Source organism: Dermacentor andersoni, chromosome 8, assembly GCF_023375885.2.
Source record: "Dermacentor andersoni chromosome 8, qqDerAnde1_hic_scaffold, whole genome shotgun sequence".
Lineage (NCBI taxonomy): Eukaryota > Metazoa > Arthropoda > Arachnida > Ixodida > Ixodidae > Dermacentor > Dermacentor andersoni.
Window position 1 is genome coordinate 125,991,959 of NC_092821.1, and position 19,879 is coordinate 126,011,837.

The 19,879-nt window shown below is 42.9% G+C and overlaps 1 long non-coding RNA gene across 1 annotated transcript in view; it reads left to right on the forward strand.

Moving 5' to 3' along the window:
* Positions 1–15,082, forward strand: part of LOC129383322 (uncharacterized) — a 59,398-nt gene extending 44,316 nt beyond the window's left edge. The window contains exon 2 of the long non-coding RNA XR_008611195.1: positions 14,960–15,082. This is a non-coding gene — a long non-coding RNA (uncharacterized lncRNA). The remainder of the gene's footprint in view (positions 1–14,959) is intronic.
* Positions 15,083–19,879: the final 4,797 nt, after the last annotated feature.

Genomic DNA, 19,879 nt, shown 5'->3' on the forward strand with positions numbered 1-19,879 from the left:
TCGTTTGAAGTTTGTATAGACAGCCCTAGTTATACGCAAACTAGAGGTGTATATCTTATTTGCTTTAGATCAGGCATGCGCAGCCACGGCAGCCAAATATATTGAATCGGCCTGTCTCCTCTGACCTTGCCACTGATCTCTACTACGCCCCTTATAGTAGGATTTCCGTGGACCTTGCTTTCAATACGTAGCGAGTAGGGTGCCTAACTTATTCCTCCTCGTCCAGTGTTTCAGCTCTACACCAACAAATGACGTTTAAGCAGAAACTTCATACCCGATACCGAAATTCGGCAAGAGGAAAAAAATTCTAGTATGTTGCCTGTAGGCAATACTCGTCAAGGAAGAGTTAGTACCTCCCACATTTTTCTATTTCTTTCTTTCTTTCCTTCTTTACGTCTTTCTTTTCTTTCTTTACAACACTACCTTCTTTTAGGTAGCTATTGCGACATTTTATTAAAACATGAATACTGCTTTTACCTAGCCACACGCATTCTGTGCTTCCATGTCATACCTGAGGACCGTGGCTGAGCTCGTCATTTTTTTTTTCTTGTACTTTTCTGTTTTCTTTATTACACCCTCGTTTTTTTTACAACACGTGAAAATAAGCAAGCACTGTTTAACCTATAGCCATAGAATAGTTAGTAAAATAAGTAAATACCGTAACTAAATTGTGTTTACAAAGCAATCAGTACATAGGAATTCTCCTGAAAAAGAAAATTAGCGCGAATAAATAAGTAGTGTGAAAATGTATAAATTAATATATAAAAAGAGACCAATAAATACATGATAATACAATTAGCATAATGCTACATTCACTGTGACTAGAATATAGTAAAATACAAATGCAAATAGGTGAGCTCTATACAAATAGAACAGAGCACGTCCAGGGTAAAATAAAGCTTCTACTTCCTCCTGCCTGATCCGAATTCTCATCTGCATTATACGTAGACATAATGGATGAATAAATAACGCGGCACCGTTTCTTTGCCTCCCACCATGGCATTATCCCAGCAAGGAGGTATTGTATACGTGTTTCCATGGCACCCTCAAAACCACACACGCAGTAAACAAAAACAACGTAAAGCAAATAACTGGTACAAGCGAGCGATAGCGCTAAGCGACATTGTGGATGCAGGATCGAAGTACTTCAATAAAGCCAAAGGAAATCAATGTAAAATAATTAAAAAGCTCGAGTGGAGGTAAAAATCAAGCTTTACACGAAAAGATGCAAACTCAGTACAAACCACAGTCCCTTGCGCAGCGCGACACAGGACGAAGGAGTGCAGAACAGGGCACTCCGTCTTGCTTCTTTGCTGCATACTGTGTCACGCTCTTTAAGAAGAAAATTTTCTATTTGACAAGAAATACCAACCAGCCTAAATCAGCAACAGGCTGCTGAGATTAAGTATAGTCATTATGAAACGACTATCAAAATCAATTCATGAAATACTTCCTAATACTTCGTGCAGTGATCGCTAGGCGTCACAATAACAAATGATCTCTCTTAGAACCAGCATATTGATTACGTTTGGTACTATAGGCTTTCAGAAAATTGCATTGCTTGAAACATAAACTCCCAAATCTTCCTCCTAACGCTAAAGTGATGGGCTATTTAACATCCATATGACCTATGCTAGAAAATTCATTCGTTGTTTGGAGTTCGTGTAGTAAACTTGACCTTTGGAAACACGAAAGGATTCAAATTTAAATGCACTGGTCATCCTACTGAACTCGTGCTTACCACCAAAATTGAATAGCTTAAACCCAGAAGATGTCGCTTGAACTTTTGGAGCTTGCTTATTGATGGTAATATGGCTATGGATGCCAGGCTGTACATTTTCTCTTTGTCCGCGAGGCCTAGACAATATTACCAAACGCGCTTTCTAAACCCATGTTTTGACAGAACCAATATTAATAAGCTTTCATCCTTTCCACTGGACTAGCACAACTGAACTTTATGACACATTTGTAATATACGTTGATCAGTCTTGTTTTATTTTTATTTCATGCGGCTATGTTCTCTCCATAATGTGCACAGTTACTGGACTGTGCTTTCGGTGTTGGTGCCCGTACATGAGTCAATCTTAGTGCGCCTCTGTTTGTGTGTTTATTGTGTTTTTATATTTGTTCTTTCTTTTTTTATTATCGCTTAAATAACAAATTTGGGGAATTGGTATAACCGGCTCTGACATAGTCTACTTTGTTCAAGTTTCTACATCTAAATAGGAAATAAGTTTTCTTGTTCGTGTTGCACGTCCTGTGTAGATTAGTTTGGTCTGCAATATGTGATAAATTAACATAAAAAAGCAACCCTGCATTTTTCGCCAGGACAAATATGAAACAGTGATCACTTAGAAAAGGAGAGGGGGGAACGGAAGGTTTTGCGGGCAAATGGTTTCGATCATTCGTCCACACAGTCCTCCGCTCCCGGCGTCCCGGCCTTTAGGCATTTGAGACTCCCATGTCTATTTTAGCATAAAACGGCGGCACTTACGTTGCTTTGTTTAATGCCCAACACGCTCGCACCAGCAAGCGTCTGTGTGCTAAGGGATCTCTCGGCGACGCGCTTCTCTGCAGAGGTCATTAAACTGATGGCTATAACAGTGAGGATGGCATTGGTGATGGCAGTGGAATAATGGGAACGGTGCCGCTGCCGCCGGTAATAGTGATGGTAGTTGTGATGATGATAATGATGATGATGCTTATGACAGTGATGGCGGGTGTGTCAATAGTTGTGATGCGGTTTATGATGATGATGGTGGTGGTAGTTATGATGGTGATAGTGGGGCTGTCATAGTGGTGGTGACGGTGATGATAAAATGATGACGATGATATTGATGATGATATCGTTTTGTGGTTTGTACTCATTATCCTGATTAAATGGTGGAGCCCCGTACATTCGGCAACCCAGCACGGTTTTGGACGAACCGTCATGCAGAAGCAGGCTCCTAGGCGGACCCGATCGAAGAAACCGCAGGCTGGGCAGGTCGATGATTCTCCGATGTCAACGTATCGAAGTAAAATCGCGGGCGCATTCGGGGATCACAGGGTCGATGTGGCTGCCAAGGGCGCCTAGTGGGAGCACTTGAACAAATCGCAGTAGGAAATCGAGCGCACGAAGTTTGTGGCGCAGCACACAAAACACTTGTTGAAAGGGCGTTCGGCGACTTTTTCTATATCATAAAGTATTCTACCTTTTTTTCTTTTTTGCTGTATCAACATCCAGCTTCTCTGAACGTGTTGTGCACGCCAAAAGTTTGCATTGGCGAGTCAACGTGCCAGATTTAGGGGCTTGTTCTGTATATATTTTTTAATCTGTACTGCCTCCTTGTACCTAAAAAATATCCTAAAAATATCCTAAAAGGATATTCGCAATCAACATGGGACCGACAGATGGAGTAACACATTGCGGTATAAAAGTTACAAACAAGGATAAGGTGCCTCGGAAAGGCTGGCCAACGTGTTAGGAGTACCTCTTTTGAACATATTGAATTTTATTAAGTGAACAGGAACATTTGTTGTTGTGTGTTTTGTGTGTCTAGAACTTCTGTCACTATATTCTATTCTGTTTCCTTTGCCTGAAACATTTAGATCGTTTGCAGCACAGCTATGCATTAAGAGATGAGAAATCCAGCTGGTGCTGCTTACATGCCCCAACGTCTCCTTAAACAAATACAATAATAAAGAAAGAAAGAGCAGCTCGAGCACACAATTTTTTTTTCGTGTTTCGGGGCTTTGCATGCTGTGACTAGAAAGCCTTGAATCACCAGCTCGCCCAAGCCTCCGACCCTAGCAAGTCTTGGTTTCCTCCTTGATGGAGTAACCTCATGGTAAAACACACAAGTCAGTCTTTTCTCTCTCCATGTTGTTTTCTCACCGTCTGGGCAACTTCCGTGCAGAAAAACCACGTTAGATTGAAACCTTGAAATCTGCCCCAATGTGTGTTTTTTTTTGTGTGTGTGAAGATGTAGAAGAACTGGCAGCATGATGCTCAAGAGTGATAATTCTTAGCACTAACAAGAGAAGGCGCCCATCTAAAGATACGCAACCAGCTCCTCTAGCAGCCAAGACGTAGAACAGCACTGAAACTCTATTTTTTTTTTTTTTTTTTTTGCAGATTTTCTGTAGAAAGAGGGGGGGAAAAGGCATTGAACAGGACGCGCTTGAGGATTTTACTTGTATATAGCTGCACATTAGGCATACAATACTGTTTTCGGGCACATGTTTTTCTTTTTGCTTTCCTTTTCTTTCTTTTTGTCGTTTGATTTTATATTTACGTACAGAAAATGTGGTAGTTAAACTCTGTCAATCATGGCATTGACGGTCGAGGATCCCAACCAGTGGCGCGGTACTTATTAACCAACACATGGTGCCGGCTGCTCATTGTCACATGACCAACACGGTAATCTACCACAAGTTGCACAACATCACCAATGTAATCAAGATACATTAAAAAATGACAGTACAGTAAGTCATCAGTTAAAATGTCGCAACAAAATAAAGGTGGGTACAATGTGAAGTGTATATAATGTATATATATCGTCATTTTCATGGGACAAAAAGCACATGTACATGTTTTCCTAGTATTCATCCTCAATATGAGTGACCTCCAAAAGACTCTAAGAACCACGACTCTTTTGATGCTACTTTGTAGAAACTAGTAATTTCCCGTCCTTTGAGTGAAAGTAGATCACATCACTTTATAATCATAAGCTTTGTGCAGCTGACAGGTAGGGATTATAAACGGCTCTTCAAATTCCCGCGCTTGTTTATGATGTACGTGCGCGTCTGCACGTTTTTCTTTTCTCTCTTTCTTCATTTCCATCTTTGTCTTCTCTTACCGGATTTTTGTTTTCTGATTAACCTCCTTTCCTTTCATATCTCATCTCTCTCTCGCTCACACACACACTTGTAATCATGCAGTTAAAGCAATCGAGTGTTAGACGTATGTCCCGTTACTAAGAACCGTCAAACTACAAGGCCAGTTTCGATGCAGCATTTGTCATTTAAAGGTGCCGATAAATGCTCCGACGCCGCACCTCGGTGGGAAAATGAGGCGTGGTGCCCCCGTGCGAACAGGAGAGATCTACATCGGAGAAATGCGCACGTGCGTAACGAGAGCTTGAACAGATACCTCGTCGATAATTGAACATTACTTATATTCAGGTGCTCTCTTTCATAATGTGACAACACGTGCTCTCTAACCGTTACTTGGGATAACTCGGCTTGTCCGCAAGCATGGCTGCCCGATCATTGCCGGAACGCCCACGTTGGATCTATTGGTCATCAGTAGCGGCGCTTGTCATCACAAAGGCCGGGTAATCAAGGATGCGCTACCCGCGGAAAAGATTCCAACATGTGGCTTACCTGTGGACAAAAAATGTTGATTCACACACACCAGGTTTCAGTCTCAGTTTCAGTTTCAGTTTATTATTCTTTAAATACAATGAATTGGTAAGATACAATATACAGACGAGAGTCCCAAAGTCAAAGACCGCAATGGGACCCTCTGACAAAACCATTAAAGTTTTTGTCAGCTTTGACCCAGTTTTCGCGAAAGGGTGAAAGGAACGCATCTGTCTTGTGACTCACATGCGTTCTTGTTCCGGGCAATGCGTTCTTGACTCCGGCCAGCTAAACTCCCGAAGATCAGTCCACCCCTACCTACCTACTTAGGATGCGGTCACACGCCGTGGTTGCTGGCTATGCCCCATAGTCGGCCTCTCATAAAAGTGTGCCGTGTAGATGGACAGCCAAGATTTGAGCTGAGACGGCCAGTGCAGTGTGGACGCCAATTACGCCGATCTCTAGTGTCACCGGAATGTACAAGACCGGTGGATACCCAGCTAATTTATCTTTTGTTATGGGTTGTGACATTATGTCTGTTTATGAAAACAAGTTATGTTGTTTTATCTTTCGATAGAACCTGTTGAGCAAGTTTTTTTAAAAGATTGCCTGCAACAGATAGCAGTTTTCCGCCTTTTGATGTGGATTTCTGAAAGAGGGGGAAGTTCCTTGAATAAATATTGCCAACCAGGTACTTCAAGGATATGTTTAGTACTCACTTTATTTACCTAAATTGGTTAGTGCTTCGAACGCATGTATGTGTGACCTACAGCTAGCTAGAGCTAAAATGCGTGTTTTTCTTTTTTATATCGTCCTTATAATATATAATTTTCATCTTCGCTTATACAACAAGCAAACATTGTGAAGATGGCAACGGGAAAAGCTGACATTACCAACACCGTCAGATCCCCAAATGAGTAATTGCCAAATTTTGATTTTATAGAAACTTACGTGTCCACGCTTGAAGTGCAACCCTACATAATGAAATGACAAAATATTCCTGAATCATGCGCTCTACTCAACAACGTTTTAATGACTGCGCGGTCACGAAATTCACACTAAAATATAGCACGAGTGCACGGTGGGCGATATTTCGTTACTATACACTCTCTTTATGCACCTGATATAAACTTGGCCCGCAAGTTCAAATTAATGTAAAAAAACAAATGTTACGTGTAAAAAAAAAAAACAAGCTTAAATAATTGCACCTCTCGCGAGGTCCCTTGTAAATTTTATGGCCTTTCTCCTATGACCCAGTGTCCAATATTGCAAAATATTATCCCTAAATTAAATAGTCACGTTTGTTGAAGTGAAAGATTGTCATTTGTCCTCTGGGTTCTCGTGCCAGCTTCTAAGCCATCAGCAACACTGTTCCATAATCATGTCACCTTCACTTCGGCTGATCCACAGTATGCGCGATAAAATTTATAACGGTGTAGGCATTTTCTCAATTTATGGATAGCTGGCCTCCTTTACCTTAAATAATCGCAATATCTGCGCTTGTTAGTCGGTTCTAAATGTTCTTCGTTAGGCCTAAACTCTTGATTGGTTAGGAATTTACAGGAGTGAATCATATTTTGTGGCCAGTGGGAGCTCCAGGTGTCACGTTACTTAATTTGACGCCTGAAATGTAGTGTGTATTGACCCTGTTCATTATTATGACATCGGTACTACCTTCAAACCTAAAGTAACATGATCAAGACGTAATGCGGGATTCTCCTGTACGAAACGTTGTTCTCATTCTGTTGATTTTCCTCTTCAAGGGGTGTAGGTAGCGCGATTAAAAGACGGTACAAAAGAAGACACACAGGGACACACCAATAAGCCCACATTGCAACCCTGTTGATTTGGTTTTATTAATTGTTTCTTCAGAATTGTACTTAATTTGACATTTTTCTGTGTAGTATAACATGATGTATTCTCTCCCACTGCACTGTTTCATTCCGCGAACTCGATGTGTTTGTGTGTGCCGGAAATGTCGTATACGTATGCTTATGCCTGAACGCCCAACAGGGGCAGGAACCATATTGTTATGCCCAGCCTACTGCGTTTACTCCTGTGTTTGTAATACAAGAAAAAACTTTAAACTTCAAACATCAAGCGCGCCGCAGCCGCCATTACTTAAGGTAACGAATGTCGGTTCCCTTTAAAATATGAAAATTAGCACTTTAATAAATGTGACTTTATCTCGAGTGCAATCCTGGAGCCGAAAGCATATCCCGTGTGCAGAGTTACACGACGAGACGTCTGTTTGTGCTTGCTCCATAATTGGGCACAGAATTAGTGAAACCACATTCAGAGACGTTCATGCACCTACCAATATTCACTGTACCCGCGTTCCGTAATCACCTTAGGGCACGAAACCTCGTTATGATCCAATTACCTCGCCAAAGGCTCCGCCAGCGCAGACCCGAAGCACAGCCCTCCCTTTGCATAATCTCTTGGCTTAACTTGGCACAACTTAGGATCTCTTGCAGGCCCATTATTCTAATCTCGCTTTATTCGTCTCACCAGGAAGGATTCGGCGTAAAGCTACATACATGTCGCTTAGCGCTGTACATTGCGAGACCTTGCAGAAGGACAACTACGTAGTAAGTGCCATAAACACAAATCAAAACGAAGTCCTACCCGAAAACAATTACACACTTCCCTGCATTATATGTTCTCATTAAATACGTCACTCATTTGGATCAGCTTCCCTCGTTCGGTTCTTTTAGGGCTAATGGGATAGTTGCGCCATCGTACTGCACGATTAACATGCACGCTACACGCAGTACATAACAATGCACATTTAGGGTTTCGTAGGGATAATGTGAGACTAGCTCGTATTTAAGGGAAATCTGCATCTAAACTTCGGCTCGATTCCAAAATTCAATTACTGCATGTTAGGCCAATTTTATGCTGAATAAAAGCTATTTCGCTGGCTTTCGTTCGTACTCCGACATGCAAGATGTCTTGGAGTACCAATGACAAGTTGCAGGGTTGCGCGACTTGTTCTGTCCTACATATTCATCCTTTTCTACGTGTTGTTGACCTTTTATATAAACTCCTGCTCCCTTTTCTTCATTATTCTCTTTCTTCTCGTTTCGTTAGTGTAGTGATGGCCACAGCACTATGTCTCACGGCAACTGTTCTCATTTGAATGCTCACGATTATCTAGAGGAATAGCGTACATTGCAAGAGAGATGAAAGCACGAAAGGGCACACGTGATGCTGTTTTCAACAGCGTTCTTTATTTTTTATGTGTGCTTAATTATCCCCACACATGTCATCTAAAGAGGCGCGAATAAAGAATTAAGAAAGAAATGCTACATTGAGGCAGTGAAACTGAATTAAGGGGCGTGAAGATGAGCTCATGGCACCGTTATTTTAATTCCTGGCACGACGAGTGCACTGACGGTCTACTTACACGCAAGGCTTCAAGAGTGGCCATAGGTTCTGCTTCTAGGATCACATGGTTCGCCTCGCTCTTAGGTTTGCCTAAAAACGTGGTCTCTTCAACCAAAAGACGCCTGTCTCACTTCCTACGGTCGCAGTGACAAAAAGAAAGAAGAAACATCGATTTTGCTGATTTTGTTGTCATGTTCGCGCAATCGATCACTGATGCCTAGCCGTGTCTGATCAGTATACTGGGTGTCCCAGCTGACGTTAGACAAGCTGTTATGTGTTTACCTTGTCCAATTCTTATTCGACGGCATCTTTAAAAACGGTCAAAGGGGGTCATTTGCTAAAACCGCACGCAACACAAACATGTTCTAGCATTATCGCCTGTATCTTTGCAAGCGTACTATCCACGTGCCTTACTTTAGTATCGTTCCTTAGAAGAAGGAGACTATTACTCGATCGTGTCTGTGACAAGTGCACAGATTACACCACTGTCGCGCCATGCACGAAAAAATTCAAAGCTAAATTTACCCTCTCAATTGGGGTTAAAAGCATAGCTCGGTAGTAGGTTTGTCGATCCGAGGGGGAGTGGTCGCGTTTGAGAGAGCTCACTCAGTCATACTATGTGTAATCCCTCAACATCAAACCAGTGCTTATCAGCCATTATAAGGCTTACAAGAATGCAATTTTGTTTTGCATGAATTTCACCCTTGCTCGGTTATGGCACCTCCAAGTTTAACACACCTGGTTCAGAAATGGGGTGTAGAGACTCGGTCAACAAGACATAGGGACGCGGATTCACGCCAATCCCATTTGACATTGGCGAGTCCACTACGATTAGGGAGGGAGAACAGTTTCATGATTAGACGGTAGTGCAATGTTTATCAAGCCGTGACAAGCCGCGACAACCCGTGACAAACCGCAGTGTGTGCTTGTCAAGTTTGCTGCACCCTGTTTTTTTTTTGCTGAGTCTAAAGGACAATCAGGATTATTACAATGCGTATAAATCCCTCAAAAGGTTTGTTCTCCTGGAAAACTTTAAGGATATTGTGTTATTGCCGTTCCACTCTCCTCTTCCTGCCTAGTATCTGCGAGGTTATTGCTATATTATTGTTGATAGGTTCGCAAGTGTGAGGATGGTTTATAATTTTTAGTGATCCCGCAGAGTTTCGAAGTGATTTTACTCTGGTATGATATATTGACAAACAATAGGGGACCTCTTTTAGTATATACGGTTATCATCATCACTGTGGGCCTCGTAGCGGCTGGTTGCGGCCATATATATAGCATGTACGTCGAAGAGGTTTATGGGGATTGAAATGTTGCTTTAAAAAGGGCGCAGTTCCATCGGGTGACCGAGCGGCCGTAATATTATTCTGTTTTGTAGAACACGTCCTTGACCAGCAAGCCTTTCTAACGTGAAAAACGTTTGTTTGGCTTGCATTAGGACGCCCGCGCATTCTTATAGCAATCGGTTTATAATGGTGCAATTTCTGCGAAGTTGGCACTTGCGTAAAAGAACTTTCGTGAATACGGGTCCTGCTTTTGAGGCGATTTGACACGTTTCGGAAAATATTCGCGCTTGCGTCTTCCCACTTGCGTGATTGTTCTGGGCGGAGGAGTATTTATTTATTTATTTATTTATTTATTTATTTATTTATTTATTTATTTATTTATTTATTTATTTATTTATACAAAGGCTGCAGGCCCAAATGGAGGCCCAAGCAGGAGGAGCATAATACATGAATATTTATATGTATATAAATACACATGAAAAACGGATACAAAGCAATGCAACTTATGCAAGGATCAGAAAAAATAAAAGCGGCGTCTAAATGAGAATAATTTAAAGTTCACTCAAGGAATAAAACTTCACATACATTAGAACACAAACGTTGTTCGTGGTTCATAATTGGTATATGTGGTGATCGCAACTTTTACGCAATATGTATAATTCTGTTCTGTACTTGCAGTGCACAACATGTGTTCTGTGTTTTGGCTGTTCAAAACATCTGACTTTATATAAGCGTACGTGGACTGAACCAATGCACAGAACTTTGCGAATCATGTACTGTTGGACTGTATATTTTCTATTCATCCAGTGTTCTACTGTGTGCCATATTTCGTGTCGCTATTTCCCTTTTTACGCAAATTTGGTTCCTTTGCCAAGTGACAAGGAGTAGCCGGTGCCACCATAAAGGCGCCAACCTCTCCTAATATTCATTTCAATAAAAAAAAAACAGCATCATACGGAGCTCAAGGCGTCAGAATAAAAGCGATGCGTACATACGAGCACTTGCAACCATTTTCGCGAGAAAAAAAAAGGCAATAAGTACCAGAGGTAAGTGGACAAACGAGCGAACATTGCAGAATACTGAAAGTAAGGAAGATTTTTACTGTATAAAACAAAATTGATCGATAAAAATAAATAAAATAAAGCAGTAACAAGGTTTGCCGACGTAGCAATACCGTTAACGTCAAAGACACATGCGTTCAACAGAATCAGTGCTTATCGGTTGCCGGCTGCTCCAATCTGTTATAGTGCGCGGGAAGAAAGACCGTAAACAGGTTAGTTCGGTTGTTATAAGATGTGAAACAAAGAAAGAAAAGTACTTAGCGATATTTGGGGTCCCGCGAAGAGCTACTTTTCCTTGTTTGTATTTTTTCCGTTTCTAGAAAACCTTCGAAATGTCGCCAGGCTTAGCTCCTGCTTGATTTCGAATGCGACTTAATATTTTATTATTGCTTAAATTAAAAGAAAGAAACAACGAAAAACATAAGAAATAATCTGCACATAGTGTATTAGGCGCTTGCATGCGTCGTTGAGGAACTCTACCCACGGCGCAATAGTGACGTTACTATTGACGTCATTTTGTTCTTAAACGCGCGAAATTTGTTTTGGTGGCCTGCCATTAGAGCTGCTTATCCAAATTCCCCGCCAGTTGCCTTGCTGAGCGTTTAGAGGTTTCAATACGGGAAGCGATGTAGCAAAATATGTCGAAATCTCGCTCCGGAAATAGAACATGTAGGGGTTTCTTTCTTTTTTTTTTATTGACGCTAACGAAAGTTTGGGGGGTAGAGGGCTGGTTCTATCGTCAGACGCCAAGGCCGTCGGCCAGCGCAGACGAACAAAAAAACCTAAAGTAGACAATTATCTGGCGGTCGTATAACTCACTACATTTGATAGAACAGGTTAAAAACAATGAAACTACCCACGCCACCAAATTCAGAGAAACGTCGAGAAAAAAAAAGAGCAGTACAACCTGTCAAGGAGGCGTATTGCAACAAGTGAACTTTACAATCTCGCCTTTCTGCACACTTGAAGAGCTGCACTGCATTGCACATGATAGCGGCGTCACCGCCCCCTCTTATTCTGGGCGCTGAAAAGAAGTATTTATTTATAATGATAAATTAAAATAAAGTTGTCTTTTCTTTTCTACGCGCATAAGAAATTGATTAGGAATTTTATTTTTGGGTAATAAATCAAACTGTGTATCGTTTTAATTAAAGGACGCTTTTTTCTTTCCCAATGTTTGTTTCCTCCTCAAAGAGTCGCGTTTCAGTCCCTGCTCCCATAACCACCTTTGTTGATGTCGGTGACAATTTGTTCTGAGCCGGTTTTCACCCACAGCTTCGCGACCTATTTCGATCATCCTTGCAAGCACAGCGAAAGACGAGAGAGAACGCGGCACGCAACGGGGGTGAAAAAGCGGCGAGAGAGAAGAGGCGCGAGGAGGAAAGCAGTGACGAAGCTGCAGCGGAACCATGAGGCAGAAAATCGAGGACTGTATGACACAATCGTGTGCACAATCATATCTTCCAATAAGTTGTAAAGAATGGAGTTCCTTACCCGCATCACTGACAAGCATCACTGATACCGTTCAATTTAAGAATGTCTTTACAACGATGACTACGTGATTACAGCTTTTGTGTTTTGTCCACTAACTGATTTTAATATCCTATTTTGTTTCTCGGCTTAATAATATAGTTCACCAATGGTTTTATAAATTTGTAAGACAATTGTTAGGATTTGTAATCTTTTTTTTCCTCTGTTGTTTTATGCTCTTGTATGAAACGTGCTTTGTGTTCTTTTTCATTGTTATGAATCGCCCCTCCCCTCTGAAATGCTCTCTGTACTCTGAGGGCAACAAAAATAAAAAAAATTAAATAAATAATTAAGCGTGAGAAGAAAAGCGCAGTGCAGCGACGGTGGTTTGGAGATGGCGCCACAGTAGTGCGCGCCGTGTGGGGGGGTTTGTCGCTGACGGCTTCTGCTAATCGCGCCCAAGCGTCACCCACGCGCTGGCCCCACGGGCTGCCTCTCGCGATATTCCAGATTAGCGAGGCAGTGGCGCCACACTTCGCTTTGCTCGCAACGTGCCACACGAGACAGATTGTCGGCGCCAGCCAATATATGGCGAAATAAAAACACGGATAGAGCTCTGCTCAAATTTCGCATTTGGGGGTATCGTAATCGTCGGTAAATTTTAAGTATGCAGGGCCAAAGTTCGAAAGGAAAAAACTTCAGGGGCAGGATAGCCTACGTGTGCGCATTTTTCTTTTTTTTTTTTTTTGTAGTGCTACTACAGTATATAAATACGCGCATGCACGGCCTTCGTTGTGTAACAATAAATAGACAAAAGTTTCAATCGAGATGAAAGGCATAAAGTGCTCCTTCTTGAGGCTCGCTACTCGCGCGATAAACTCCCAGCGTTCCTTCTCCGTCTGCATATACGGGTTTCAACTTCCTTTCGTAATGCCGAGCACGCAGAATATTTTCCTCGTCGAGCGTCATGAAAAGTAGTTCACGTGAATCTGTCTTTCCATTACGAAGTCATCTTTTTATGGCTTTTATATTCGACAGTCTATGCTCACCTGAATTAGCTTATAAGTATCGATAAACGCTAATAATAACATTTTCATGAGGCCTGCACGAAACCGAACAGTATCCCGAAAACTTCGTGCACATAATTTGTAATTCTCGTATGCTGATATGTGTAATGCTCGTATGTGTTCAACCTTCCACCAAAATTGACGCAGATGTCATTCTTGCCTTAATGTAATGTTATTGTGCTTTAATATCTATTTTTTACTCCTGTATGCATGCACTATAGACTGTTTCTTATTGAATGTTGTTATACACGTATGTATTCAGATAAGCAGCGGCAATCGAGTGTTGTTGTTGTTGTTGTTGTTGTTGTTGTTGTTGTTGTTGTTGTTGTTGTTGTTGTTGTTGTTGTTGTTGTTGTTGTTGTTGTTGTTGTTGTTGTTGTTGTTGTTTCTGTTTATATTCCGAGAGATCAGATCTGCTTAAAGTGATATCATTACCATGACAGTGTAACAAGTTCTGGCTTTATTTTTACCTGCGTCATTTGAGCAAATTTGTCTCCGTCGTTAACGTTTAATTTGTAGCGACCGTCTGTCACTGCGATTTGTCCCTCGCTTCTGTGAAATTCAGTTACCTCATCTGGCCTCCACGCGGGGGTCATTGCCCCTGCTCTTTCTTGGGACCTGAGGTGGCTGCGCGACAGGGGCGCCACCACTGCCATCCGGCAAAACCGTTTTACTATGGAATAAAGCCAGTCTGCTCTTCATTCTCAACCTGTCAAAACGTGTATTACTTATTACGTGTAAACAAAGCTCCCAACAAATTTTCAACCATCAGTCGGTCTTGGTAATTCAATTGGTTCTATAGTTGAGATGCTACTCCGAAACAACTTAGATCACATGCTCTGTCGGTGCCCCGCGTTACGCGACGGCGACGGCGTCACGTCGTCCAAATGGGAGGCTGCCCTAAGCAGCCGCGATCTTGAGGCACAGCCATGGGCTGTCCATCGGCAACATCGCAACGCAACAGAGAGGCTCGGCGTTTCTGTAACCACGTGGGAGCGGCCCGCTACGTGCTGGCACGCGTTCCGAAGGGCCGGAATAAGCTTCTACCGTACCATACCCCAGGAATATCCGAAAGCTCACTGCGCAGAAAGCGAAACTGCTACGAAAATGAAGCTACGCTCAAGTTATTTGTTTTTTCGTTTTTTTGTGTGTTCTTTTTTATATCTCTATGTGAAAAGGAGAAGCTGGCACCAAATAAAGGCGACAAGATCTCTTAAGTGCCCTATAATAATAATTTAAATAAACCACATTCTGGTTTTAATGTTTAAAAAGATATGCGCTTTTTCCCGAGTTCATGGTGCGTGTAGACTGTCATTTCGCCCCGTTCTTAATGCAGGCTCCACGACCACCAATCGAACCCGTGACCTCGTGCTCGGCAGAGCAACGCCACAGCTACTAAGCCACCATGACGAGCAGCATGTAAGGCACCAGAATTCAAAAAAGAGGCTGATTTCATGAACCACTGATTTTTGTTTTCTCCCTCCGTGCATGGCCTGGGCTTCTCCGTTCGATCAGCCAAGGCCAGAAAAGGTAAATCGAGTTGGGTCGATACCACCAGCCTTTCACCTCGACAGGCGCACTAACGGTTTTATCGCTTCTGCGCAGCTACTGATTGTGACAAACGCGCGTTCGAACAGTCGCTGCGCTGGGGCCACGGTCTGTTTGCTCGTAGGCTCGGTCATAAAGCCGCGACAGAGCGGCAACGGAATTCCTTCGTGTTCTCTACTCTGCGTTTAAGGAGGTGCAGTGTTGCGAAGGCGGCGCATTTTGGAACAGCCTAGACAGCATCACAGCACAAAAAAACTAAATGACAAAGGCACTAAAATCTGTGAACCGCCGAGTTTATTGTCAGTAAAAAAAAAAATAATACTTTACTGTTAAATCGCGTGACAAGCACATGCTGCAGTATTGAAGTTTCACTGCTATATACCTGAGCCTACACCACTGAAGCTTCAAATCATAGTCAGGGTACCTGTCGTATCACTTCTTTGTGCTCTCTTGTCGTTTTTCCAACAGCTTAAGCAACACACAAAAATTATTAGAGGACACATAGCTTCGCTAGACACTTTTACCTGGTTTGACGTAAAACCCTTCCGATTGGGCAACTTTACCGATCGTTTGCGCGAAACTTCTAGAAAGCGGATTAGCATTGTTTTGCGCTGAATGCAACTGGACATAAGCCACCTGGTTGCAGTTAGCACCAGTGTCGCTTCGTTTCTGTCCCATCTTCAGCGCTATTTCGCAATATCGATCTTGAACCCTTCAGTCCAATTTCGCGTACTGTATGAAGCAACCGCTGGTGTCAGCTATAATGAGGTCATCGTCCTCACCAACTCTTTCTGACGTGGTAATGATTAGGAATCTGCCAACGACTGTCTCTCGACAATCATTTTAGAGAACAATATGACTGTCAGCGGAATTTTATGTAACGCGATCAGAAACTATTCGTCATTGAGGAAGAAGAGATTTGTGCACAGCCCTAGCGGTCAGCAACGATTAACTACTTCAACTGCGCAATCACGCCCAATATAACACTGTGGTGTCGGAAGCCAATGTTCCGCCATGTTATTGGACACACACAAACTTCTCTTGCGTGCAAGCAGCTGTGGTACTCTTTGAAAAGTTTGTTGATTCGAGACCATTGGCTGGCTGACGCCGCCAATACTTCCATATACGCTGCATGTTTTTGGGTTCACTATACTGCCATAAATTGAAGGCGGTGTCATAAAGGGCTTCGCTGTGCAAAATAAAAGCTGAGAGTATATTTGTGTCCAATGTTTACCGGAGGACAGTAACCATGCATGAAACTTCTTCAATCTCAGGCTGTTCGCTTAAGAAAGTGACGACCATGTTTCTTCGTTCAACGTTTTCGGTGATCGAACAGCCTTTTTCTTCTTGTTCTCTTTATGACAATATTGCCATAAGCTTTGGTCATTTAGTTCATTTTATTTTGATTCTTTTAGGCACGACGCGCATAGCGAATGAATGAATTATTCCATGGGGGAATGACGTCTAGTACAGGAAACGAAACCCAATGGCAGCGCAAATAACAGGAACTCAATTCAGTACCACTAGAAAGGCGCAGTTGAAAGAGACACTTTCAAAAGAGCTGTCGCCCTCTTGCGAACAACAGCATAGCTGTGAGCTATGTTGAAGCTACGCAGTTGCGACCGCTATTGTCGTTCTTTCATAACGCTGTCAGTACGGACGTGCGCCATAGAGTAAGGTCTACATCATAATTGAAGATTGCTTGCATATCCTTGAGTTTAATGTTAAATTTAGAGCTTTTACGTACCAGGACTGCGATTTCTTTATGATGCACGTCGTAGGTTGTGCCTTGAAGAATAATTTTCGTCAACCGGAGCTCTTTAACGTGCGTCCAAGTCCAAGCGCAAGAGTGTTTTTTTGCATATGCAGCGTCGGAATGAGGCTGCCACGAACAGCATCAAACCTGCGACATCGAACTCTGTATACGCAATGCCATAGCTACTGGGTTACCACGGCTGATTTATGCGTTTCTATCCACTAAGTTGCTCCGGGTGAACAACTGCGAACCCACGGGCAGTATCTCTTAAATTAAAATCAAACGGACAACTAAGGACACGTGAAGGCTCTGATAGTCATCATCCGCAAAATATTTTTTTCTGAATTCAATATCGTTTATTAAAACTAAATTAAGGTCACTGACCGTAAGATTGTTTTAATAAATGAAAAGTTGTAAGGTTTCGGAACCCGTAATGGTTTTTAAACGTCAAAACTAGTTTTGGCTTGGTCAATGACCGTAATATTTTTTTTTTTGTTAACATGCTACCTGAGAAGATGAGCCTTCGTCAAACTCTTCACTGTATCATTTATGTTTCATCAGGAAACAATCAAATATTGCGGGCGTACTGGTCACTCACGTTGTCAACGCTAGGGGTATTATCTGAGCCAATCACAGAATCTGTATATCAACTCGCCTTCATTCCGCAGTTTACATTGAATATAGGGATGAAGAATCATTTGCCTCGTAAGCAAGCGTGAATCGCCGCAAATCGGTTTGTTCGAGCTATCGCGAGATTCGGATCTCAAATGAGTTTGTTGGATTTAAAAAAAAAACTTCAAGTTTCAGTGATAGTTGGATTCAGCTTTTAGGGGGGCTCTCGTTTGCTTGACAATTATACATATGGGCGTCGGTGGAGCTGAAACAGTGGTGAAGTGCGCGCTGGCAGCCCGAAAATAAGAAAGGGAGCTTGGCGCCCGGGCCTGCCGCTGGAAACACGTGCGAACACAGCACAACGCTTGGAAATATGTGCTAGATGTTGTATCCGGCATTGAGATTCCTATACCGGACATACATGCGTAACCATACTTTCGTACACGTATGTGCTTCATTTCCGCAAGAGTGCGCGAGAGAATGCATTCTTGAGAAAGCTGAAGTCTGTCACTGGCGTGAAATTCGGGTTACGAAAGTGTCCTGTTGACATGATAAATAAAGAAAGGCCAAGTATGATATAAAATTGAAGCCAGGAGAACTCTAAGGCATCAGGTACGAAATTGGTCCATGTAAAAATCAGTTCTAAATGCTCGCCACAAGGAAAAACGTCGACACTTGTTGGCTACGGTTGGGGGCACCTTCAAGCTACGTTTCAGTAATTCTCCATTATTAAAGTCTGATCGGCTCAGAGGCAAGTTGCTGCAATAAAAAGCGCTTTGAAGCTCTGTATTGGTTCATTGCAGTGTGCGTGCACTTCTGAAGCTCGCAAAACACAGCCGCTCTGTATATTCGCTTGACTTCAGCTAGTGACAATCAATAAAATTGGTCGCGTGTAGGATGGCGTAGGTGGCATCACAACGATGAAAGCTGCCTCTTACCGTAAGATCCCTCAGGAACTCGTCAAAGGTACCGCATTCTCGATCTGCGATAACTGCCGCTCGCCCCCCCCTTTTTTTTCTTACACTTTCTTCGCCACTTCAGCGCAGCCATGAGCAAAAAGCCCAAAATCGCGGCAGTGGGAGCATTCATATCGGAGCTAGCTGCTATCACAGTTGAGCCTTTCATCTGCATAGTGTAGCCGTGCAGAAAAACCACGGACGAGAGAAAGAAATGGCGCAACCAGTACTGTGTCTTGCTCTACGTTTTAAATATTCTGCTTTACTCCATGCCTGTGTCACGTAATGTTAGCAAACCATCTTTGCCACCAACCTACGTACGAGGAAGTCAAACGAAAAGAGGTCGTGCACACGTGCTTCACCGCACGCGCCAGAGCATACTTTTACGTGCTTTTCAGTAAATCTCTCTCTTTCTCTCTCTCTCTCTCTCTCTCTCTCTCTCCCTTTCACTCCCTCGTTTCTGCGCATGCGCGAGCATCCGTGCTTATTCTTTCGCGTCTCTTCGTGCCTTTTGGGCACTGAAGAAATGAATTACTCCAACGTACGATTTGGTGCGCCACCAGACCTTGTTTCAGAACGGTCTTTCTTTCTGCCATGTTGTTTCATCATATACATATATATATATATGTAGGATTTCTCTCTTTCTTTCTTTCGCTCTCTGTGTTTTTTGCCCCTTCCATCTTTATTGTTCCCTCTCTTCTTTAGGCAGTTTCTTCATCCTGTCGTTTTCTACTTTCTCCTGTCCAGAACTTCTCTCCAGAAACGTGCTCCACTGACTTTCTTCTTTCTTTCATTTCGCTTTCGCTCTTTCCATCGCCCTCCTCCGCTGCTTTCGTCCTTTCTCGTATCCCCTGTTTCCTTTTCACTAGACGCCGGCGCTTTCGGCGCCGCGCGCCGCCTCTTCATTCACTACGAGGCACGGCAACTTTACTGCTGTTCCCTCGTTGACCTGCGCTGTACGTAACGAGCTCCACGAGAACGCGATTGTTGCAGCAAAGGCTGCCTCCCCCCCCCCCCCTCCGCTGCCCTCCATTTATATGCCATTCTTTGAACTTACGTGTTTCCTCGCACTCACCCCGTTCATGCCTCCTTTCTTCGGTGGCTGCGTCTCGGCGCCAGACACGCATATGAACTCGGAAGCGGCTGCGAGTCACGCAAAGCATGGCCTTCGTGGCCACCACTGCGCATGGAAACACCGCTGCATTTATGGCTAAAGGTTAGGACCTCAGATGGTGTCGGGCTATGCGCATTAGGCAGCCACCAGGAGAGCATCGAAAATTGCTCCACTCTTGCGTAACAAAGCTGGAAGTCTAGTGACTGAGTGAATGAAGTTTCTGAATTCAAAGGCCGAAAGCTCTACATTTTCCCGAACTAATTTGGTGCA